We start from the raw sequence: 25,869 nt of genomic DNA, 5'->3' as shown, positions 1-25,869 counted from the left end.
CTCCACGACAGCTCCAGGAATTGGAGTCAGGCTTGATCCATTACTTAAAGTTTTAAGAAGCTTCTCTTCTTTCTGCATCTTCTCTGCTCTCCTCCGCCTGCCTCATTCATGGGTGAGCAATCTACCATCCCTCTCCTTTCCAGGCAGGCTCCTGGCGGGTCACTGCCTTTAACTGCATCCACCTTTGGACTTCAGAAAGCCAGCTTCTTCCCTTCATTTCTTGTAATAAGGAGATGGGTTCATATTTGATTGCTTAGTAGAGAAAGGCCCGGTTATTAAGGGGCTTTACCAGCAATGACATTTCCACCATTGAAAAAAATCTATTTTTCATCAAAGACCTCCAATTTCAAGAGACATATCTGAGTTCTGACTTCACTGGCAAGTGTTGAAGGAACAAGATGTGAGCCTTGGGAGGTGGGAGAGCAGGATCTCGTTCCAAGGTCAAAGGTTATGAGCTCACTCTGGGACAGTGAGAACTGATGCTTCAGCTGCTCCTCCCTCAGCCATCCTGGTCCCAAGACTGAACTTTGGGAAACCCTGCTGTATACATCAGAGTTTTTGGCTGGAGAATAGCCCTGAGTGAGCCTTACACTGGAACAATCATCCTCCTCAGGCATATAAGCAATTTTTGGCACAGAGGAGATGTTCTGAGCATTTCTTCAGAATAGCTGGACCATCCTGGTAACCCTTGGGGCAACCCAGTCTTCTTGTCTCCCCAGCCCTGAGGTGTGGCTGAAAACAATGGAAGCCAGGGGCCAGGGCTCCTCCAGGGGCTACACCTGGGGAATCTGACCCCCATGGTGCTTCTAAATCCAATAATTCAGATCAAGGAGCAAAGGCAAACAAGTAGACTGATTCATGGGGCTTTCGGAACATTTGAAGAGGAAAACCCTGCAGAAATCCTAAACTTCTTGCTAATCTCAGCAGTGGGGAGTCTATAAATCATTGTCATTTGAATACTGAAGACAATGTAACATATTCCCTGCCCTCAAACTAGCAAAGGCGGACATCTCAGTCACACTCTTAATGCCTAGATTTAGTTTCTGACAATAATACTTATTCTGTTTTTCTGTGTTTATGTATCAATTCAAAAACTGAATTAACATAAATATTTTTGGAGCAACCACTAAGTAACTTTTGCTAGGTTTTCATCTGTCTGCTCCTTCGGGGGCCAACAATTTGCCCATCCTTGCTCCAGGTGGAGCAAATCCTCGAAGAATGGGGAGAAAAGTCAATAAACACTTGTACTAGGGAAGAAACTGACACAGAGAGAATTATGTAAGTTTCAGTTGGATTACAGAAGAGGAACTCAAAAACTCTATGGGTGCAGGTGAGAAAAAGCTTCTCAGAGCTGAGACTTGAAAAATGAATGAAAGGTTGAAGTGAGGAAGCAAAAAGAAGGTGTGGAGAGCACCACATGTGCAGGCATAGCAGTGTTAGAGAAGAACTGGGGGAGGGAAAATAAGTCAGTTCAATACATAGCAGAAACAGCAATGATTCAAACACAGGGGAGCCAGGATAAAGTTGAAAGTGTGAGTTTATTAGCAAAGCAGTGAGGCCAAGTTGGCTACTCCACAGACAGAGCAGCCCCCCTTTAGGGAAATTTTCTTCCTTTACTGAGGTTCACTTAATTGGAGACTAGGGTATTCAATGACAGGGAGGAATATTCAGGATCTTCCTAGGCAAGGGATGGAGATTTCTCAGAGGCGCTCCAGCAGCCATTATTCTGTGTGGACTTTCCATTTCTGATGATGGTGATGTGGGTGTGTCATTTAGCATGCTAATGTATTACAATAATTGTATAATAAAGGTAGAGATTATGGGTAGGCGAAATTAGTCGCCATGTTGAATCCAGCTGGTCTCTGCCAGGTCCAAGCCATAAATCCGTGGCCCGTGGGCTATAGCTTTTATCGATTGCAGCTGTTCTGCCACATACCCTGTCTCACAGTGAGTTTTGGTTCATTAAAAGAAATTTCTATTTGTTGCTCTCTTCTGCAATGTGGGGCAAAAACAACACATACGTATAAGAATAAGTGCATCTTTCAAAATGAGTAATAGACTCAACTTGAGGTAGTTGGAGAAAGCAGTGCCTTGCCAGGCCCAGTGAGAGGGCAAGGACAGGCCCAGGGCAGGATGGAGAGCTGGCTGGGCCAGCAACAGGGAGTACTGAGCTAGTCTGTGGCCTTTTCTGAAGTTCTCTTTCCTCGCCTATAAACAATCTAGAATTTGAGATGTGGCTGCCAACCTTCTTCAAGGAAAGGTAATAAAGCCAAAAGAAATATCTCAGCTTTAGAGGGTTATGTTTTATTTTAACTTCCAATATGAAATACAGATCTATCTAGAAGTATAGGTAGGGTAGAATATGATTCCAAAAACATCAGAAAACAAAAGGCAAACATACCCAGAAGTGTACAGAGAAAGTGTATGTGAAATAGTTCAGATTTTAAAAACAATCATTCTGCATAAGAAATAATTTAGTGACAAAAATATTCATAACTTAACAAATAAACTCTTCCTAGTCCTTACATCAGTAAAAGGACATTTTCCAAACTTTCTTTCCATGCATTCTGAAAAATATAACATCTTAGATGCTAGCCTTACTGCAAAATTGATTTTGATGATGGTAAAGGAGCCAAGAAAAGTAAATAAGCAAAGAAACAAACAAAATGACTTCTTGAATTAACATGAGGCTCTACTTTCATGAACAGGATTGGTGCCCTTCTAAGGGAAGCTGCAGGGCTCTCTCCCCCAGTCACTTCCTCCAGGGGAGGCTATGACAGGAAGTTAGCCTCCCCGACTCAGACAGGGGCCTGCGCCAGACCCTGACCGTGCTGGCACCCCGACAGTGGACTTCCCAGCCTCCAGAATTGTGAGAAATACCAGCCAGTCTTTTGAATATTGCCATGACAGCTCAAATGGACTAAGAAATATTGTTAAGTACTCATTTCTATCTGATGTAGTTCTTTTAGCATGCGGTTTTTCAGATCAGGCATGCTGTTGTATGTGTCAGTAGTTTACTTCTTTTTAGTACTGAACAGTATCCCATCGAATAAGAATACCTACATTTTATTGATCCACGTACCAGTTGATGGGCATCTAGCTGTTACCAGTTCACACCTATTATGGAGGCAGGATAGTAAGAAGCTAGGAAAATTCCTTGGCAAGCGGAATAAGGGAACTGAAACAGAGAGCTAAACACAATGGCTGAGCAATTTTCAGCCAGGTACAAAAGGTCACCTCCCTAGAGATGACATCTAGGCCTCATTAGTATTTCAGCTCCAGGCCCAGAAAAGCAGCAAAACCTGGGCTAACTGCAGGGACTGACAATCCCCTTCTCTGGTCCTGACCAATCAGTGGAGAACATGACCCTGAAAGGACACACCTGGAAAGCTAGTGAATATTCTTCTGAAACCCTCCCCCGAGACCTCCCCTAAGGTTCCCTCCTACAACAGAGAAATAAAAGCCTCAAGGTGAAGGAACCATCCACTAGGGTGCAGCCATGCCATTCCTTCTCCTTCCCTCTTTTCTTCCCCCACAGGCATGCATCCCCTAAACTCTAAGGGTCCCCACAGACTTGCAGCCAGGGGAGCGATGGGCAGTGGCAACTCATTCCAGGCTAACCCCTGGCCTTGTCTCCAAGGCCCCCTTTTCTCTGACTCCCCAGTGAGCTAAGGCAGCCCAGCCTAGGCAGTCCTATTGCATTAATAAAGGTACCCTCATGGTCACCTGGGTCATGTTGTGAAATCTTTTCTACACGAAGTCAAGAAACCACACATTACAGCTGGCCCTAGGCCAGCCCACTCAGGGCCAGGTGTCCTATCTGATAACATCACAGATAATACTGCCACGAACATTCACATACACCTACCAGTGTGTGTGAAGGTAAGTGTTTTTGTTTCTCTTAGGCAGACACTTAGGGAAAGGCTGGATTATGGGAGTCTCACGTTTAACTTTTTAAGAAACTGGTAAACTTTTCTAAGTGGCTGTACCATTTTACATTACTAGACCAACTTTTAATTCAGCATATTTTAGTTGTCTCTGTTTATTGTTTGTTTATAAATCAAGTTCTATATTTGGAGCTCTGGTCTGTCTTCTGTAATTTTTCTGCAAGTCAGCTTCCCAGTCTCACACACACACACATATTCACGCTTATGCACACACACCAGAACCAAGCAAAACCCCTTAAGCATCTCTGCCCTGATTTGGGATCTCACAGCCAGATGAAGCAGTGAGGAAACCAATAATACATTGGATTTAGCCAATCAGTATAGTAGGCTATTTTTACTTATGTGATTAGCTTCGATTTCAAAGTCAGCCCTAGGACAAAGAACAAAATCTCCTTCAGGACAAACAAACAAATGGCCAACAAGAAAATCTATAAGAAAATGGAAGATGGCCTGAAGCAGGTCCGCCTTATGTGGCTCTTAAAGCTATGAGAGCAGAGAAGGAGTTCTTTTCAAGAAGAGAAAAAAACAAAACAACAAAACAATTCTTCCTCTGGAGAAAACACTTGCTCACTACACATTTCACCATTTTAGAAAGTACCTGCATGACTGATTGCCAATTCCCCTGAAAAACTTTCTTGTAGACTCTTCAGAGAGACACAAAAAAAGTATATTGAACAGTCTGCCAGGGTCCAGCCTCAGCAGGTCTCAGGGTCCCCGAAGGATGGATGGTGCAGGCGATGAATGAAGAGTCAGACACCCGGTTGGATGCCGAAGAACAGCCAGCCTCTGTGGGTCTGACCGAACTGACAGAGTTTGAGTTAGGCTTTATTTTTATAGAGATTGTTATATAACATTAAAGGAACAGGTGCATGGCATGATCAGTTAAGCAGAAAAAAACAATACGGAGGTAACTAGGAAAAGTACAAGAATTTCCACAGTTTCAGTTATGTTAAACAAAGGTTGTTTTCACCAGGAGAGCCATTAATCAGACAATTTGAAATAGCTCTATGTACAGAGTTTGAATGTCTTATTGTTTATTAAAGTTCTTAGAATTTGGCATGGGACAAAAGGGTACACCAGACAGAGCAGAGGTTATAGGAAATTTATTATAAGGCCTTTGTGATGTCTAACTTAGCTATCTACCTTTCTGTCTAAAATGTTTCTTTATGTATATGGACTCTGACTCCTTGGTAATTGTTTCTACGTGCTTAGTTTGTAATAGCTAACCAGCTTCTCCTCTTTCTTTGCCTGTCTACTTCTAATTAATACATATTCCTGTCCAAGGTAGAAGAGGGGCTGTTACTCCACCAACTTTTAGACGTTCAGGGGCTACTTCATTAGGGGGGACTTTGTTCTCTGGCCAATAAATTATTTTGTACAACTTCATTGGAATTATGCGGATCATTGGACCTGAAATGCAGGTGTCTAAAAATCCCACCACTGATTAATCTCAAAGACAGACATGCAAGGGAGAGATAGACAGGAAATCCAGCCACAGTTGCCTCCGCTGTGCAGGTGCATCTCATCCCTCCCAGCTGTGTCAGGGACAGCGGCTGGTCAGCTCCCGACAACAAACATTCACCCCAAAGCAAGAGAATGGCTTCCTTGTCTTTTAAGAAAGACTTGTTTCTTTATATAATTATAAATATAATTATTTCAACCATAGTCTCCTACAATAAGAAGCCTTTTCTCTGGAAGAAAAGGTTAAAATGAAAATGTATAAGTGAACATCTGCAAATTTATGAGCTTCTCAAAGCTCTGTTTCTTTTAACTCAATCTGCAAGTTTGATTTGCTACACCAGTAAAAAAAAAAAAAAAAAAAAAACAAAAAAAAACTAGATGGGAATAACAGAGGAGGAAAAAGAACTCTAGGAAGAATTAGCAAAACTGATGCCCTATGTCATTTCCTTACTTTACCTTTGGCCTGACCTTTACTCATAGTTCTGTTTTATGTTATTTAAGAAGCTACAATCTTCCTTAAGCCAACAGTAATATGTGCTAATAAAATTTTATTTAGCTAATAAGAGAATTTAAGATTATGCAAAATTTTCAGTTCTTCCAGAAATAAAAAGATGCCTGTCTTTTCTTGTTTGGTATCTTTTAAAGAGATTTAAATGATTATAGAAATAACATTAATGACACAATCACATTAGATTTATCCACATAAGAAAATGACCTTGAAAAATGTCCTTGGTGTACATTTTAGGCCTGGTGGCTAATTGTCCCTCTCACTTGTTTTAGGCCATTTGCTCTTTGTCAGGAGGGATAATATAACCCCCATCAACCACACACACGCTTCTCTGGGTTTTCTATGAGTTGGATGAGTTTGACTTGACTCAGTTCTACTCCCCAAGCTCTTATGACCAGTATCAGTTATTTACAGAATTCAATTACAAATTTTACAGACATCATCAACAAATGAGTTCAGCTTTCTATTTAAAATCGTATTATGTATATTATACCTAGAAGTTCTCCTGAATTCAGATCATATTCAAGTCAGAATTTGGAAATGAGTTTTGGGCCACTTGCCCCTCCCTCAGCTATCTTTTCTCAGAACAAACCCATGGTCACAGCTGCTGTGGCCTTATTATTGCTCCTGACCTCACCAGAGCCCAGTTCCAGCCCCACCACCAGGTTATTGGGTGAAGTTGGATATGTAACTAGAAGAAGTTAATTCATTTACTGAACAATAACTGTATGATTCCCTCTCTAGAGAATTTGAACCAAAAAGCAAAATGACTACTGGAAAAATGGCACAGGGATCCAGCACTAAAAGCACATGAAGAGGTAAAGCCAGATTTGGGGCCATGGCAAGTCAGAGCTGCTCACACACTGACATTATGGAAGATTGCAAGATGTGAGTGAGCGGAGGAAGGTGACCTACAGAAAGTAAGTGAGACAGAGGAGAGACACCAAACAGGAGGAGAAAAGGAAAGAAGAGAGAAGAGAGAATCAATCTAATCCTGGTATTGCAATTCTTTCCACCAAACAGGAGGAGAAAAGGAAAGAAGAGAGAAGAGAGAATCAATCTAATCCTGGTATTGCAATTCTTTCCAGTTTGCAAGATGTTCAGCTATATTTTATTTCCAGATTTCTAGATCACAGATGACTTTAGGATAACTCATCAAGTTCTTATATGCAATAGGTATATTAATCAAATATAAGTGTTAGGAATTAATCATAAAGCAACTTAATTTTTTCTCCTATTTCCCCATTATATTTTATTTGGGATGGGAGACTTTTTTATTATCTCTGTTTGAAATATTTTTTCTGGCCCTGGCTGGTGTAGCTCAGTGGATTGAGCATGGGTCTGTGAAGCAAAGGGTCATCAGTTCGATTCCCAGTCAGGGCACATGCCTGGGTTGCAGGCCAGGTCCCCAGTAGGGGACACATGAAAGGCAACCACACATTGATGTTTCTCTCCTGATCTTTCTCCTTCCTGTCCCTTCTTCTCTAAAAATAAATTAAAAAAATATTTTCAAAAGAAATAACTTTTCTGCTCATTTTAATATAACATAACATCCTCTGATCAATTTAAATAGTAAGTAAAATTCTCAAATCTATTTAAAAGGTCCTGTTCCAAGTTAGGGACAAAGCTTCCAACTTCACTCAAAGTTTTACAGCTACTTTCTATGGGCAGGGGAATGATTCTTCCCCATGGGCCTCTCATGCTTCTGTGTATCTTGCTGGAAAGGCACTGACTTTCCTTTGTTCTGTATCTGTCTCGTCAAGGATCTTCACCAAGTGAACAGACTTGAAAGACAGAGGTAGCGTCTCCCTCAAGCGGAAGATCAGACTGACTGCTGTCCAGTATAGTAATGTCTCTCTCTGGAGAAAAGGCAGGCACGTTTGCAGCCTATTAGAAAATGTTCAGGTTCCTTCAATTTAGTTTTCTCCCCTATAATCTACTACATGTGCAGGTGAAATCCGGCCCCATTTGCATCACCCTGTGGAAACTGAGGCTCAGGGAACCATCATACGAGTACCATTACTGCAAACAGTAAGTTGTTTGTTGTTCCTGGCCTGAGTCTTTTGTCTCCTACCAGCATCCAATGAACTCTAGGAGGCTAACTTGCAAGTAGGGTGAACTCCAAGACCCTTTGCAGTTTTGACACTTCTTCCCTCCAGGCAGGAACTTCTACCCCAAGGAGTGTGGTTGCAGCCTTTCATCGGTGCTCTCTACCTCCTCCTCTACTCACCGGCTACTCTCTGATCCCGAATGGGTGAAGGGAGTGGTCAGTGGGAGAATAGAGAGGCAAAGGGAAATACTCACCTATTACTATCAAAAGCCAGATTCTCCCTCCCTTGGGAGCCTGGCATATGTTTGCATTACTTTTGTGGGTTCTTTAAAGAATCCTTTGTTGGAATGTCCCTTTCCTGTTGCAAGTTGCTGGAATCGCAAGGTAGATGTCTGAGGCCTGAAAGTTAAGAGCTTCTTGATGCCCAGGGAAATGCACCCACTGGGTAACCATGCCACAAAATGAATATATTCAGTTACACCACAAGTGCCCTAGATATTGTTTGGATTACCATGAGAAAAAGAGAAAGAAGGAAGGTTGAGAGGCTCACGAACGTTCGAAGGAGGCAAAAAAGATGATCAGTTTGAAGGGTAAGCTCTGCAATGAACACCACCATGCTGAGAAAATACAAATGAAAAAGACTATCAAGATGCATGAAAATAGAAACACTAAACAAAAGAATGATGGAAAGAGTCCACAAGGAGCAGTACCTGCCTACCTACTGGGTGAAGAGGGACAGTCGGAGCTAAAGTACTTTCCAATATGATTAAACACAAATGGACAGAGAAAGCGGGAAAATGGGGAGTCCCTCTGCCCAAAGTTCATGCCCAGAGAGAAAGAGAGGCACTAAAATTTGTTCAAACAGGAAAGAGAAAGAAGAAAGTGTGGAAGACGATGGTCACTAAAGTCTGCTGTGTTGGAGACAGCTTTACCGGAAAACCACCTAAATATGACAGATTCATAGGCCACTGGGCTCACATTTCGAGGGGGCCCATGCCACACAGCATGAACTGAAAGCCACCTTTTCCTGCCAACACTTAGTGTAAAAGAGAATCCCTCATCCCTGCTTTATACAACTTCGGGTGTTATTGCCAAAGGTACTGTCATCAAGGTGAACATGAGCAAGTTGGCCCCTGTGACACAAGGATGTAGGTTATTTGGGGAAAGTATGCCCAGTTACCAACAGTCCTGGAAATGGTGGATTCATAACTGCAGGCTTGCTGGTTTGACAGCTGTTTCCCACAAGGAACTTCTTGTAATGATTGACTATATGTCAACCAGAAAAACTGCTTTACCGTATGCTGTTTCTGAGTGCTCTCAAACAGCTTCCATATCTTCAGTCATCAAGAGAACTATTTCCTCAATTGTAAGAAACATCAAAGTGGCCCAGTTCAAAAAAAAATCCACTGCTAGACAGCTCTTCCTGGAGTCCCTCTAATTCAGATAAATGCATCTCTCAACAGGATGACACCGCTACTTTTCTCACAGCTCCAAAGAATTCTGTTGTCCATCTTTAGCCTCTGTCTGCTGCAATCCCACCTCTCACAGTGAGGGTCCTACTGAACAGAGCCTGATCCAGCATCGCACTGCCTCTCGTATGTGTGTTGTTCACCCCTGATCCTCAGGAGACATGTGTGCTGGTGTTCTTTGCCTTGGCAGATTTGAGGAGTGCAAGCTAACACCAAAACAACTCACTGCCTCTCATGCCGCTCTGGCACAAGTCAAGTCAGACACCAATGATCAGGATCCTTCCTCTGCTTTATCACTTAGTCCTGCTGAAACCACCTTCCCTAGCCTTAAAGGGAGGATAAGAAACCACTCACCTGTACCCTTTGTGGGGTGAGGGGAACAAAGCACGTGACACAGCTCTAAGAAACACTTGTCACAAATTCTCATTCCTTAACTTTCAACACCATAAACTTTATATCCTGTAGTGTTTGGAATTTTTATTTTAATTTACTGTCATATTTGCAATGACTGATCTTTTCACTTGAGTCTATTTTAGTGGGTTTCTGATGACCAAGTGATCCCCAAAGCAAATCCATTCTGATAATTTAAATTTTTTTGCCTCCCCAAACAGTAGGATTTATTTTGAGATGACACCCGGCACTTTAACATGGACTTTCATCTTGTTTTACTTCATTGTGTAAAGTGATGTGTTGATAAAAAGGTGTATCTGAATGATAAAATGTATAAATTGTATGTCAGCAAATCAATACCTAGATGACAAGAGTAAATTCCTAGAAAGACATAAAGTATTAAAACTGACTATAGAATAAATACAAAATCTGAATTGACCTTCAATAGGTAAAGAAATTAAATTGGTAATCAAAAAACTGACCAGAAATAGAAGCCCATAACCAGTTGGCTTCACTTGTGAATTCTAACAGGCTTTTAAATATTAACACCAATTATATTTTCGGTGTTAAAATGTAACACCAGAGAGCTGTCCTGGAACAGCTCCTTGAAATCCTGGAAATACTAAACAACTCATTGTCAGGGCTCCTTTGATAAGCAAACCAATGAACCCAGGCCCACACCTCACCCATCAGCTTTATCAGGCTCTATACTCTGGGCCACCTTTCCCCTACCCTAAATATTCACAGCCAGGTATCAGATAACTACGGATAGCCTCCACATCCCAGAGGCCACCAAATCATTCCAATTAGCCAGCCCTAAACTTTCTTGTCCTGCCTTGTCTATTCCTTCCCATGAACACCACAGTAAAAAGTTTGCCCACATTTTCCCCTTTCTCTAGCTTCTGACTGAACATGGTGCTTCCCCCATGGTGCCATCCCTCCCCCCTACAGCCAAGATTGCTTTATCCATCAAAACTTTCATTTAGAATGGAAGGACAGATAAAGTGCTTCTCAGATAAGGTCAAGTTCAAGGAGTTCATCTCCACCAAGCCCTTATTATATGAAATGCTACAGGAACTTATATAAGGAAAAGATGATGAATAATATTAACAGTGAAAGGACAGCAAACACACAGTTATTAACAACCACACCTAAAACAAAAGCAAACCAAGAGGACAGCTAGATCAGGAGTGGAACCATAGAAATGAAGAACACATGGAGGGTTAGCAACAGGGGGGTGGGAGGAGGAGAAGGGGGGAGAAGGCACAGAAAATAGCATAGATGGTAGGTAGAAAATAGATAGGGGGTAGGGTGAGAATAGTGGGGGAAATATAGAACCTAAAGAAATTGAGACACGTGGTTATAAACTAAGGGGGGGAGAATGGTGGGGGAGGGAATGTGTGGGTGGAGGGGAATGAAGGGGGGGAATAGAACAACCGTAATGGTATAATCAATAAAATATATTTAAAAAAACTAATCAATGTATAATAATATACTATAGTAGTAGAATAAAGAACAAGAATTACATTATTATATCAATAGTCATAGAAAATGCATTTGACAAGTTCCAACACTCTTTCATCATAAAAGCACTCAGCCAACTTGGAGGAGAACAAAGCTCCCTCAACCTAAATAAGGGCATCTCCAGAAATCCCACAGCTAACGTTGTACTTAAGGGTGAAAGACTGAAAATTTTCTCCCTAAGGTCAGGAACAAAACAAGAATGTTCAATCTTAATACTTGTATTCACCTTTATATCAGAGGTTCTAGACAGAGCAATTAAGCAAGATTAAGAAATAATGGCCCTGGTTGGTGTAGCTCAGTGTGTTGAGTGCAGGCCTTCGAACCAAAGCATGGCCGCTTTGATTCCCAGTCAGGGCACATACCTGAGTTGTAGGCCATATCCCCAGTATGGGGTGTGCAAGAGGCAACCACACATTGATGTTTCACTCCCTCTCTTTCTCCCTTCCTTCCCCATCTCTCTAAAATAAATAAATAAAACATTAAAAAAAGACAAGAAATGAAATCATCCAGACTGAATAAGTGAAACTATCCAGACTTCCGCCAAGATGGAGGCATAGGTGGAAACACTGTGCCTTCTCCCACGACCAAGTTTAAATACAACTAAGGTTTAGTAAACAAAGACACAGCCAAAGAACAGAAAACTGAACTATACAGAAATCCGACAACAACGAATCGTTCAACCGGGCCAGTAAGAAGGGTGGAGCTAGTGGCGGAGCAGGGTCTGGCAGGAAGGATCCCTTGACCCCAGGCACCCAGGAAGCTGGGGTAGCATCGGGTGGACCCAGTGAGGGCACAAGGCAGCAGGCTGACCACGGTCACACATTCGAGCACAGTAAGACAGACTGAGCAGGCCCTGACAGCGGGAAGCAGCAGAGGGGACCGCCATTGCTCCTCTTTGACCCCACCCCCACATACAGCGTCACAACCCAGAAACTGAGTTGCCTCACCCTGGTTAACACCTAGGGCTCAGCTCCTCATATGTAAGAGGCATGAACAGACCAAAATATGGCTCAAGAAGAACTCAAAGCCCCAGAGCCAATAACTCTAAGTGACCAGGAAATAGCGAACCTCTCAGATGCACAGTTCAAGACACTGGTGATCAGGATGCTCACAGAACTGGTTGATTTTAGTCACAAATTAGAGGAACACATGAAGGCTAAACGAATTGAAATGAAGGGAAATGCACAGGAAACCAACAGTGATGGAAAGGAAACTGGGACTCAAATCAAGGGAGTGGACCAGAAGGAAGGAAGAAATGACCAAACAGAAAGATGTGAAGTAACAAGAATTCAAAAAATGAGGAGAGGCTTAGGAACCTCCATTAGCATCTTCAAGGCTTAGGAACATCTTTAAACGTTCCAACACCCAAATTATAGGGGTACCAGAAGGGGAAAAGAAACAGCCACGAGTGGAAAACTTATTTGAACAAATAATAAAGGAGAACTTCCCCAGTCTGGCAAAGGAAATAGACTTCCAGGAAGTCCAGGAAGCTCAGAGAGTCCCAAAGAAGTTGGACCCAAGAAGGAGCACATCAAGGGACATCATAATTACATTAGCCAAGATTAAAATGAAGGAGAGAATCCTAGAAGCAGCAAGAGATAAGGAGACAGTCACCTACAAAGGAGTTCCCATCAGACTGTCAGCGGATTTCTCAAAAGGGACCTTACAGGCAAGAAGGGGCTGAAAAGAAGTATTCCAAGTCATGAAATCCAAAGACCTACAGCCAAGATTGCTCTATCCAGCAAAGCTTTCATTTAGAATGGAAGGACAGATAAAGTGCTTCTCAGATAAGGTCAAGTTCAAGGAGTTCATCATCACCAAGCCCTTATTATATAAAATGTTAAAGGGACTTATATAAGAAAAAGAAGATAAAAAATATGAACAGTGAAAGGACAGCAAACACACAGTTATTAACAATCACACCTAAAGCAAACCAAGAGGACAGCTAGATCAGGAGTGGAACCATAGAAATGAAGAACACTTGGAGGGTTAGCAACAGGGGAGTGGGAGGAGGAGAAGGGGAGATAAAGTACAGAAAATAAGTAGCATAGATGGCAGGTAGAAAATAGATAGGGGGTAGGATAAGAATAGTATGGGAAATATAGAATCTAAAGAACTTGAGACACGTGGGCATAAACTAAAAAGGGGGAATGGTGGGGAGGGGTATGCAGGGTGGAGGGGAATGAAGGGGGGGGAATAGAACAACTGTAATGGTATAATCAATAAAATGTATTTTAAAAAAAGAAGTAAAGTTATCCCCATCTGCAAATAATATAATGTTCTCTACAGAAAATCCCAAGGAACCCACAAAAATGTTAGAGGTAATAAATTAATTTAGCAAAGTTGCAGGTTGCAAAACCAATGCATAAAAATCAATTGTATTTTTATACACTAACAATGAATAATCCAAAATGAAATAAATAAAACAATTCCATTTATAATTGCATCAAAAATTTAAAATAGGAATAAGTTTAACAAAATAAGTGCAATATGAGTATGTGTTAAAATAAATTAAGAAACCCTAAGAAAGCAGGAAGACATCCATATTCACCGACTGGAAGAGATAATTGTGTTCAAATGACAATATTACCCAAATTGTTCTACAGATTCAGTGCAAATGCTCTCAAAATCCCACCTGGTTTTTTCACAGGTGGAATTCATATGAAAATGCAGAAACCTGGAATAGTGAAAGTAATCCTTAAAAAAAAAGTTGGAGGACTTGCATATTATCAGAGTCTAGGATAAAAATCCGGGTTTGTGGGCAGTTGATTTTTCACAAGTGGGCCAAGAAAGTGCAATGGAGGACAGAGCAGTTTTCAACAAATGGTGCTGGAATAACCTGATATCTATGGCGGGGGGGAGGGGGGGTGGGGAGAAAAAAAAAGAAAGAAAGAAAATAATTTGAACCCCTACCTCACACCATAATCAAATAATAATTTTTAAAAATATAACAAAATCTACATATAAAAACATTAGGAAAAATGTGTGTAAATCTTTATGGCCTATTAAGCAATGGTTTCTTAGATATAACACTAAAAGCAAAATTAACACAAGAAAAAAATACATAAATTTGGACTTTATCAAAATGTAAAATTTTATGCTTCAAAGGGCACTATTAAGAAAGTGAAAATAAGGCCCTGGCTGGTGTAGCTCAGTGGATTGAGCATGGGCCTGCAAACTAGAGGATCGTGGTTCCATTCCCAGTCAGGGCACCTGTCTGGGTTGCAGGCCAGTTCCCAGCAGGAGACCCATGAGAGGCAACCATACATTGATATTTCTCTCCCTCTTTCCTTCCCTTCCCCTCTAAAGATAAATAAATAAAATCTTTAAAAAAAAGAAAGTGAAAATAACAAAAAATGTGCAAATCCTCTAAATCATAAGGGTCTAGTAACTAAAACATACAAAAACCATTTACAGTATAATAATAAAAACTAAATAACCTGGATTATAATGAGTAAGGAATTTGAGTAGGCATTCTCGTGAAGATATATAAATGGCAAACACTGAAAACATGATCCACACCATGAGTTGATCAATACAAATTAAAACCACCGTGAGATGCAAGCTCTTGGTTGAGAAGACTCAATAGCGCAGAATATGACGCCTTTTACAAATTAAGTTACATATATTTTCAATTAAAATTCCAACAGAATTTTGTTATGGTTATTTCATTTTGATTTTGGAGTTAAACAAAATTGATTTAAACTTTGTACAAAAGATAATACCTAAGAAATGTGAACGAATGTAACAAAAAGAGAACCAGTGACAGGGAATTCCTTTAAAAAATATCACAGCACACCATAAAGTCATATGGTCAAAACAATATGGCGTCAGCATAGAAACTGACAAACAGATTAGTTGCACCACTGGAATGCATTTCCCATTCTCCTTGGTAATTAGCGGCAGCCATGCTTCTGAGCTCATGCTTATGACTGAGCATGAAAATGCTAGTTACTGCCTCCAAGTTTGGCCCATAAAAATCTTGCATGCCTGCTCCCCCACTTACTTTTCCATTTCTGGCTAACTGAAATAGTGACAACTATGCAGGCAGGACTAGAAGCCTGATGTTAGAGATGGAGAGGCCACAAGATGGAAGGAGTCTGGGTCCCTGACTGAGGGACTTGGAAGAGGCAGTCCAGGAGGGCTTCCACCCAGAAACACCCGCATTAGACAGGTCAGCAAAGCAGAAATAATCTTTCATAATTTTAAACCACTGAGATTGAGTGGTATATACATTTTATAGCAGCTAGCAATAAAGATACAAATGCAATTTAGAATAGATTAAAATTAATTTTGGCTGTTAAACTTTCTAGCCATTAAGAAGAAATAAAATTAAAACCTATCATACACAGGTAATGAATTGCAGGTGGATTAAAGAGTTGTTTTTAAAGCAATAAAACAAATCGTATAAGAACTGTTGGTGAATTTATACCAAAACAGTTACTTTTTTTTATAGATTTTATTTATTTACCTTTAGAGGGGAAGGGAAGGAGAGAAGGAGAGAAATATCAATGTATGGTTGCCTCTCATGAGTCCCCTGCTGGGAACTGGTCTGCAACCCAGGCATGTGCCCTGACTGGGAATCAAACCGTGATGCTTTGGTTCGCAGGCCCGCACTCAGGCCACTGAGCTACACCAGCCAGGGCCCAAAAACAGTTACTTTTTAATCAAGACTAGAAACTGAAGATATTTTAAATGTAGCCATTTACCAGCAAATGTAAGCAAATTTAAAACTTTAATGTCACAAAGACTAGAGACTGGGCCGTTAAAGACCCTGCGACTTCCTCCCCTCCATCTCTCAGGTGGCTCACTCTGAGGGGCTTTGCTGCCACGTTGTGAGCAGCCCCCCAGAGAGGCCTCTGTGGAGAGGACCTGCAGACTTCCGCCCAGTCAGTCCACATGTGCGTGTGTGAGCAGGTGACACTCTTCTAAGAGCTTCACATACATCAGTTTGTCTAATTCTCAGGCCTCTTTGAGGCAAGTTTTATGATCTTCATTTCATAGATAAAAAACTGAGTCACAGGAAGCTTGTAAAACTTCCCCAAGGTTACACAGCTGATATTGCCTCTCATATTCATGCTCTTAATTATACACATTACTAGGTTATTAATATGATTTGGAGGTGAAGGCAGAGAGCCGGAGGGTAGAAGGAGGAAGAAGCTAAATGAATGTAGGAAAAAATGGCTGAATGAAGAAAGTAATATTACAATATCATCACATTTATGCATTTATAATGTGAGTATATGTATCTAAAGCCATTTTTACCAGGAAAAAGAAAATTAAATAGTACAAGAGAATATACCAGACAAATTTTTAACTGTTTTATTCCACACAAAGAGAAAGTTGTCTTAACTATAATAAAGTCACCATGGTTCCTATTTTTATTGACATTTCATTCATTTAACAAATATTGAAGGAGCACCTACTGTGTGCCAGGGGTACACTACATGTTGTGAGTAAGATATGGCCTCTGTCTACCCAAGGTGTTGATGGTGGTGGGAAATAGAGATTAGCAAATTTGCTATATAATGAAGTAATGTGACCCTCCACACACCTGTAATCCCAACAAGACAGACATAATTTGTTTTCAAGTAGCACTAAAAAAAAACAAGATGTGCATTGATATCTGTAAATCCAGTACGATAACTCAACCATGCTAACCTTCCTCACTTCCTCCTAGTAAAACTTCCCATGCACCTAGGTTAAAATAATATGGGTGTAGCTAGCGTTACCCCAAAAGGCTCAAGGGACCACAAAATCTAAAGCAAAAAGGGATGAAACAAGAAGGAAATATTTGATCTGTCAGCCTTTTTGAGATTTCTGAAGCTTAGTACATGATCAGCACTTTGACGACAGCAAAAACAAAACGTGATATGTATCCTTTGATCCAGGCTTTAAGTGAAGTGGTTTAAATTTATGCACAAAAACTAATTCTGTAAATGCTCAAGTACACGCTGATTCCATTTGGACAGACACCTTCTGCAGCACCGTTTGTCAGGCTCCACACAGAGAGCGGTTGGGGTCCTTTTTCAGAACCACCCTTCAAATTACTTTATACATCAAAGTATTTTATACTAACAAAGCATTGTGGCTGAATGAGTGTTTCAGAACATTACATCTGATTTGCCAAAAAATCCTCCCAATTAGAATCCTTTTGTGGAAACCAGAATATGCCAAGTAAGGGATCATTTGGTTATTAGAGATTCACTGGAACAAAGTATGCTGGTATTTATTCCTATTTCATAAACTCCCTTAAAAATGGGTTTGGAATAATGTCTTCTGGTTTTTTTCTATGAAAGTACATTAAGGCAAATAAGGACATTAAGCACCTCCCTGCAGAACAGGGAAGAGAGAGAAAAAGGGACTGAGGCCCACTGGGCAGGGCGTTGTCTCTCTTCAATTTTATAATTCTGGGAATCTTGCAAAAGAGCCTACAAAAAGGTATGGAACTTTCCTCTGAAGCAGCAGCTAGTGCACTGACTAGCATGTAGAATTCAGTCTTCTTTGCAATGAATGAATGAATGAATGAATGAATGAGTGGAGGGGTTCTCCAACTGCATTTTCTACAACTCACTCTTTCTCCTTACAATCCAGTCACACTGGATTCCTTTGGCATTTGTTGTTCCTAAACCAGGACCTTTGCATTTGCAGATGCTGCACCAAGAATCTGTTTCCGATTTTCCCATAGGTCCCCATTATTTCTCATGTTAAAGTTTCGTTTCCTGGCTAGCTATCCAAAGGAACCCCACTGTCCAGACTCATTCTTTAGTTTTCTCTTGTTCTATTTCCTTTAGTAGGCACCGCTCTCTGGTATTCTCTTTTTCATTCATTTTTTACTTACGTTTGATTGTCTCCTTGCCTGTAGAAGGTGAGCCCCATGAGAACAGAACGTTGCCTTGTTCAGCCAAAACAGGCACTCAACACAGGAAGACCACAAGGCCTGCTGAAGCTCCAGTTAGATTCTTTTGGGACTTTCTTTGAAAATTCACTGAAATACTGGTATAGACTCAAATCTTCTTTGAAAGAAGATGGTTAGGTGACTAAATCATGAGGTGTGTTTACACTGGACTATTACAAGACCAACAGCAGTTTTTTGTCCCCATGTGTTCCCTTTTAGTTCCTGCCTGATCTGGGTTGAGGCTGAAAAACCAGAAGAAAAGATGAGAGAGGACCACTCGTTAAATTGACAGTGCTGGCTTCATTTCCCTGATGCCGCCAGTCCACTCGTGCTGTGAACAAGCCTCTTAGACATTCCGTCACTTCAATGTCCTCTTCTCAACTTGTGGCACTTACACGGCTATGGCGAGTGTTAGTGAGACCATGCTTCTATAGCGCTGACAGGTGCCATGGAATTTTTTAAAACATAATCAACATGCTATTTTTTCTCTTCTGTTCTTGTTTGTTGCTTGTTGCTGTTGTTGTTATTGTTTCTGACACAGGGTCCAGGGTTTCATCTCCTCCCTCCCACAAATTACAGAAAATCACCCCCATTATATGCCTGCAGTTTCAGTGGGCCTTTGAGGTAAGTGTCTGTTTTGTAAACCCCAGCTCTCCCTGCCTCCTGGCACTGAACAGGGGATGTGTTGGTAAACATGGTGATGATAATGGCCCTGACGGCCTGTTCCGTTAGGTGTCATTATTGTAGGAATCACCGGGCACCCAGGCCATACCTTAGTCACAGAGGCTGATTGCATTCTAACCATTAGCTCTGCAATTACACAAACACTCTTGATAACTTGGCTCTTCTCATTATTTTTATCCTTTGGGGACTCATGCAAGTGTTTCATAAAAATATTTTAAGTATATCTGCTGATGCGTGCCTCCACCGATTTTACTCTTTGCTCTCTGTCACCTCCGCATTGTTTTGCTTATTTACCGGAACAAGGAGGATTATGTGCCAAAGGGTTTACGGTTGGCTAAAACTTCTGATAATTTCTGTGTCGCTCCTCACAGTAGCTGTATGCAGACAAGGCATGCACTTCCCACAAGTGGGACCGTCAGTGAAAATGAAAACTTTGCTGCCAGCTAGTTGTGGGAAAACTAATACAGTGAGTGCCGGAGCCTGAGGCTTTTTGGACAGTTTACAGAGTAGCAGCAACAACCTCATCAGCATCCTGCAGAAGGAAAGGGTGGGGTCCTGTATCTGCCGGAGGATCCCACAGCTGGATGTCCAGGATGCTAAACACCTACCATGCGATCTTTGCTTCTCAAACACGCCCCGTACCTTCCTAATTTGGGGCTTTCCAATACGCTTATTCTCTCTGCCTGGAACTTGAACTTCTCAAATCTAGGAAAACTTAATTTCTGATCACGTAGGAAGTCTTGGCTGCAAGCCACAGAATGCCCAACTGAAAGTATCTTTAACAAGGTGAATTTATTTTCCTCACCTAGTAATAATTCCATAGGCGTATAGTTTTGGATGGACTCAGAGGTTCAAAGTTATGATAGAGCCAGAGGTGAGCTTCCTACCATTTTCCTCACTTTTCCCTCATGGCCACAGATGACTATCACAGCTCCAAGCACCATGTTCTCACACGACAATCTCTAAAGTAGGACAAAAGGAAACCGTTTTCTCCTTGAGTGTATCTCTTTATCAGGAAAGAAAATCTTTCCCACAAGTGCCTCTGTCCCCACAGACTTCCAGTCAGGTAGATTGGACATGATGTAATCACATGCCCACACTTTATATGCCAGGGAAGTGGGGGGGTCTGGGAGTTTTAGTCTCTAAAGCAGGCAAATTTTGTTAGCAAAGGAGAAGGGCTGTCGGGCAGGTGATCAACAATGCCCACCACAGCAGGTACTTCCATTTCCGCCCTCATAATAATACTCTGTACCGTCCCTTTGTGCTTCTTTTTTTTAAATATATTTTATTGATTATACCATTACAGTTGTTCTATTCCCCTCCTTCATTCCCCTCCACCCACACACTCCCTCCCCCACCATTCTCCCCCCCTTAGTTTATAACCACGTGTCTCAAGTTCTTTAGATTCTATATTTCCCCCACTATTCTCGCCCTCCCCCCTATCTATTTTCTACCTACCATCTATGCTATTTTCTGTGCCTTCTCCCCCCTTCTCCTCCTCCCACTCGCCCGTTGCTAACCCTCCATGTGTTCTTCATTTCTATGGTTCCACTCCTGATCTAGCTGTCCTCTTGGTTTGCTTTTGTTTTAGGTGTGGTTGGTAATAACTGTGTGTTTGCTGTCCTTTCACTGTTAATATTATTCATCATCTTTTCCTTATATAAGTTCCTGTAGCATTTCATATAATAAGGGCTTGGTGATGATGAACTCCTTGAACTTGACCTTATCTGAGAAGCACTTTATCTGTCCTTCCATTCTAAATGAAAGTTTTGCTGGATAAAGCAATCTTGGCTGTAGGTCTTTGGATTTCATGACTTGGAATACTTCTTTCCAGCCCCTTCTTGCCTGTAAGGTCCCTTTTGAGAAATCCGCTGACAGTCTGATGGGTACTCCTTTGTAGGTGACTGTCCCCTTATCCCTTGCTGCTTCTAGGATTCTCTCCTTCATTTTAGTCTTGGCTAATGTAATTATGATGTGCCTTGGTGTGTTCCTTCTTGGGTCCAACTTCTTTGGCACTCTCTGAGCTTCCTGGATTTCCTGGAAGTCTATTTCCTTTGCCAGACTGGGGAAGTTCTCCTTTATTATTTGTTCAAATAAGTGTTCCACTCGTGGCTGTTTCTTTCCCCCTTCTGGTACCCCTATAATCCGGATGTTGGAATGTTTAAAGATGTCCTGGAGGTTCCTAAGCCTCTCCTCATTGTTTTGAATTCTCATTTCTTCATTCCTTTCTGGTGGGATGTTTTGTTCTTCCTTCTGGTCCATTCCATTGATTTGAGTCCCAGTTTCCTTTCCATCGCTATTGGTTTCCTGGACATCTCCCTTCATTTCAATTAGTTTAGCCTTCATATGTTCCTCTAATTTGTGACTGTACTCTACCAATTCTGTGAGCATCCTGATAAATAGTGTCTTAAATTGTGCTTCTGAGAGGCTGGCAATTTCCCGGTCGCTTAGAGTTATTGGCTCTGGGACTTTGAGTTCCTCTTGCGCCATCTTTTGGGCTATTCGTGCCTGTTAAGTAGCAGGATCAGAGCCCTAGGTTTTCACCAGAGCAGGGCAACTCAGTCGCTGGGTTGTGACGTTGTATGTGGGGGTGGGGTCAAAGAGGTACAATGGCTTCCTGCTGCCGGAACCCCCACCGGCACTGCAGCCACCACTGTCACCAGGCCCACGCGCCTCGCTCCACTGCACTTGAGTGTGCCACCGCTGTCAGCCCTCCACCACTGGGTTCGTCCCCTAGGGCCTGCATGGTCTGTCTCACTGTGTGCGAATGTGCGACCTTGCTCAGTCTGCCCCGCACCCCGACTGGCTTTGGGCTGCCCAAGCGCCTAGCTCCTAGGTCGGGGGATCTGTCCTGCCCAACCTAGCTCCGCTGCTGGTTCCGCCTCTCTTACCATCCCCGTTGAAGGTTCGTAGCTGTCAGACTTCCGTATAATTCCGTGTTCTGGTCTTTGGGTGTGTTCTAGTTCTCCAGAACTTTTGTTGTAGTCAAACTTGGTTGTGGGAGAAGGCACAGTGTTTCCACCTATGCCCCCATCTTGGTGGAAGTCCCCTTTGTGCTTCTTATAACAATTACTATTATGCAACTCCCTCTTTGAAATGCAAGCTTCCTGAGGGCAGAGTCTGTCTTCCTTGTCCATCATTATACTTCTGTTTCCGAGCACAGGGCCTGGCCCCAGGTCCAGCTACCTAATTTGTAGGGCCCCTGTAGAATGGCAAGCAGGGCAACTTGTTCAAAATGCAGGGCAGAAGTACTAGTAAAAGTATTAAAATATACAGTGTTTTCTTTCCATGTTCTCTTTCTCTTAACATGGCATGGTGTTTTTATTTGCTACTAACAATTGTTCTAAGAAAAATTCAAATTGGAATGTGCTAGGATGAATTTGTACCATTCATCTTTATATTGTGTGTTGCCGGCTTTAAATGCGAACATAAGTTCATTTGATGCCTATGTGGAATCACCAAAGTTGCAATTTGTGTTTTGTAGCTCACAAGAACAAATGTATATTCTTTCCAGAAAAGTAGAAAAGCTGCACCCAACTAACTCAAGTCTTTTACTTCACTCACTTATATATGCCCACCTTACGAACACCGTCTACCCTCAGCCTACTAATGAGTACGTAATGGCTAGAAGGAAAGGGGGCTATCTTTCCCTTTGTGTCATCATTTTCAGTGACACAAAACTAAGAAAGTATATGATAAGGTGCCTGGATCATCTATGTTTCTTAGAAAGTTCTGGTTTGCCTGTGTGGCCCCTTGGAGCTGTCGGCACCCCTGCATAATTCATCCTGGATGTAACACGCTTACCTTGTACTTCCTTTGAGGCTCACTGAACTTGTATCCAATACAGGCCTACTGCAATTCTGTACCCATGGGTATCATGTATGCTGTATGGGGGCTGGGCGGTAAGGAACGAGGCAGACACACATGTGTGTATCTCCTCTGCTCACGTGCATGCTCTATTGTTCTGTTGGATTTCACTTACAAAATATATATTCAACCATAAATTATTAAGAACTTCAAGATGACAACAGCAAAGCATTAAACCAAGTGAGGCCCTTCTAGTGTGGGAGCCTCTATAACCAGACAGATCACCTACCCATGATGCTGGGTCTGTCTAGCCCAGGTAGGTGCTCAATAGATATTTAACGAATGAATGAGTGAGTGAGTGAGTGAGTGAGTGAATGCATCTCTGAACTGCTTTCTGGTTACTGCCATGTGTTTCTAACATCTCCTTTGAATAAGCTGCTCAGGTTCCTAAAGCATTTTCTTATTCATTATACAAAGTTCAGGTAGGAGGCATAGTAGACTCTCAGTAGTTTAAGCATGCAGAGGTGACCTAGAAGAAGGGAAAAAAGTGGGCCAGTGGGGTTCAACTATGAAGTCAACAGTCCAAAGTACAGGGTCCAAAGGACCATGGGAAACTTGGGTTGGGGCTTCTGGGCCTCAGTGGCTGTGCAGGTCCGATCTCAGCACAAGAGACCTGAAGTAGGGCCAGACAACTGAATGACTTGGTGTCAACTTCACTGACCACAGTGTGACTGATGTCCCTGGAACTGTGAACTGGCCTGGGCTGGGCATTGTGGTTCCCTGTGGTCACAAACACAGACTTAGTAGGGAACAAGAGGAATCTATTGGGCCTGGACAAGATATTAAGGCCCTAGCTAAGTGTGCTAACTTTAAAGTAGAATCCTAGTCCATAAAAAAGCAGTGTTAAGGTAGAAATTAAGACCAAAATCAAGTATAAGGGTGTAGGGTAATTCCACAGTTTTGACTTATAGAGACACAGATAGTGCTTGCTAAGGTACAAACAAATGAGAAAAAAAGTAAGTGTGGAAGTTCATATAGTAATATATCCTTATCTCTGCAACAAGAGTATATATTTTCCAAGGGCAGGGCCAGCTTTTCAGGCAGGGCCCACTGAGTTTTCATACTGGCTTCTCTGTTTAGCAGGCAGACTGTTAAACATTACCGAGCCTTTCTTCTTATCTCTAAAATGAGAAGAGCAACACCTATATCACACAGGGTTGATGTGATGGCTACACGTGAGCCCCCAAGCTCAGTACCTTCCATATAATAGTTCTGAAAACAGATGGTGGCCGGTGTTATTAGTAGTATTTTAGCTTTCATATTCTCTAAGACACTTGTGAATCTGACCACTTCAAAAGCTTGTATTATGAAATGCTTAGAGAAAGTCTAAGCCAGAATGTGTACTTTAATATCAGAAAGATTATTACTCTGTTCAAAAACTTGCAACTGTACAAAATCCTTGCAAAATTAAAGTCTTGCCTTGACATTGAAATCCACTATAACATTGCCCCAACTTATTTTCGTATGCATTCTTCCTAACAGTCCCTCTGCTGTGGTCAGTCTTGACAATCACTGCTCCCCCAAATAATACAGAACTAATGGCTTTCTGCCTCTGGTCATGCCGCCTAAATATCTATCCTTCCCACATACGCCACTCCCCAAGGTTTCTGTTGGCTCTCTGCTCCTCTCCGTAACCTCCACATCCTCAGTGCCTCGCTTTTGCCTTCCCCAGTCTATCTAGAAGATTTATATTTACTTACACATATATTTACTTTCAAAAATAAATAAATTAGATTTATTTTGTGCCTTTTCCCAGGGTTTGAATTGCAAACCTCTCTAGATATTTGCATAAATATTGTCTTCCTTTTTTCAGTGTCTACAGTTATGCATAAAATTTGAAAATTATTAGAACCTTCCATTCTTTCTGTTACCTGCATAGAAAAACTACTTTATACTGTGAACTTCCAAGCCTTACCTCTCAAGTACACTCTCACAAGGTGTTTTTTTGGCTTCATCCTTTTGAGAACTAATAAGATCTTTACGTTTCAAAAGAAACAATGTCTACCAAAACAATGTTAATTCACTGAAAGAGATCAAGTGGCATTTTAAATTTCCAGGTATTTCTACAAAAACTATATGTTTTCCAAATACAGTTAAGTCCTCACTTAACATTATCACTAGGTTCTTCAAAACTGCTATTTCAAGCAAAATGACATATAATGAAACCAATTTTACCATAGTCTAATAGATATAAACAAAAGTTGGGTTTCTAGGGCATATTTCTCATTAAAAAAAGCACCACCAAACTTCTAATTAAGACCCCAAACATTTCTAATATTAAACACTGAAATAAATGTGAGCTACACATACATTTAAGAAAGATAAATAAAAATAAATAAGATTATTATTTTCAATCCACATATTCCAGTTCAGGGTCTTGTGGGTGACCACAGCCAATTCCAGCAGCTGACACACAGGGTGGACGCCAACCCTGGACAGAATGCCTTTCCACCATACTGTGCATTAACACACATACACACTCGCTCACTCACTCAGGCAGGGACAGTGTAGACATGCCTGTTCACCTCAAGTGCACATTTTTGGGAAAATCGAGGAAACTGTGTCCACAGAGAAATCCCACACCAACATGGAGAGAATATGCAAACTCTACACAGACAGTGGCCCCAGCTGGGAATCTTTTTTTTTTTCCTTCATAAACATTACAAAGCAATGACTTTGAGCAAAACATTACTGAGGATCTGCTCTACGGAATTTTACTTTACACAGCCATTGGCTTACAAACGTACAAATGAACATATCTGAAGGGGATATGTTCCCAAGACCCCGAGTGGATGCCTAAAAACTCAGATAGTACCAAACCCTGTGCGGAATGTTTTTTCCTATACATACATACCTAGGATAAATTTTAATTTATAAATTAGGCACAGTAAGAGATTAACAAGAACTAGTAATAAAAGAGAAGTTTGTAATGCTATATTGTAATAAAGGTTATGTGAATGTGGTATCCCTCTCAAAATATTGTATTGTCCTGTACTCAATTGTTCCCATCATTTTGGATTTTTTTGAAATAGTCTGTGAAGAATAGGGGTTAGCTCTTCCTTAAATGCTTT

The 25,869-nt window shown here is 41.4% G+C and overlaps 1 pseudogene; it reads left to right on the top strand.

Annotated features, from left to right (window-relative positions):
• The first annotated feature begins 8,417 nt into the window (after positions 1 to 8,417).
• On the top strand, positions 8,418 to 9,195 carry LOC118998569 (ribosome biogenesis protein NSA2 homolog; annotated as a pseudogene).
• Positions 9,196 to 25,869: the final 16,674 nt, after the last annotated feature.

This window comes from Sturnira hondurensis, unplaced genomic scaffold, assembly GCF_014824575.4.
Source record: "Sturnira hondurensis isolate 20B ecotype Veracruz unplaced genomic scaffold, ASM1482457v3 Scaffold0014384, whole genome shotgun sequence".
NCBI classification, from domain to species: Eukaryota; Metazoa; Chordata; class Mammalia; order Chiroptera; family Phyllostomidae; genus Sturnira; species Sturnira hondurensis.
Note: the sequence above shows the minus strand (reverse complement) of the source record. Positions and strands in the feature narration are given on the sequence as shown.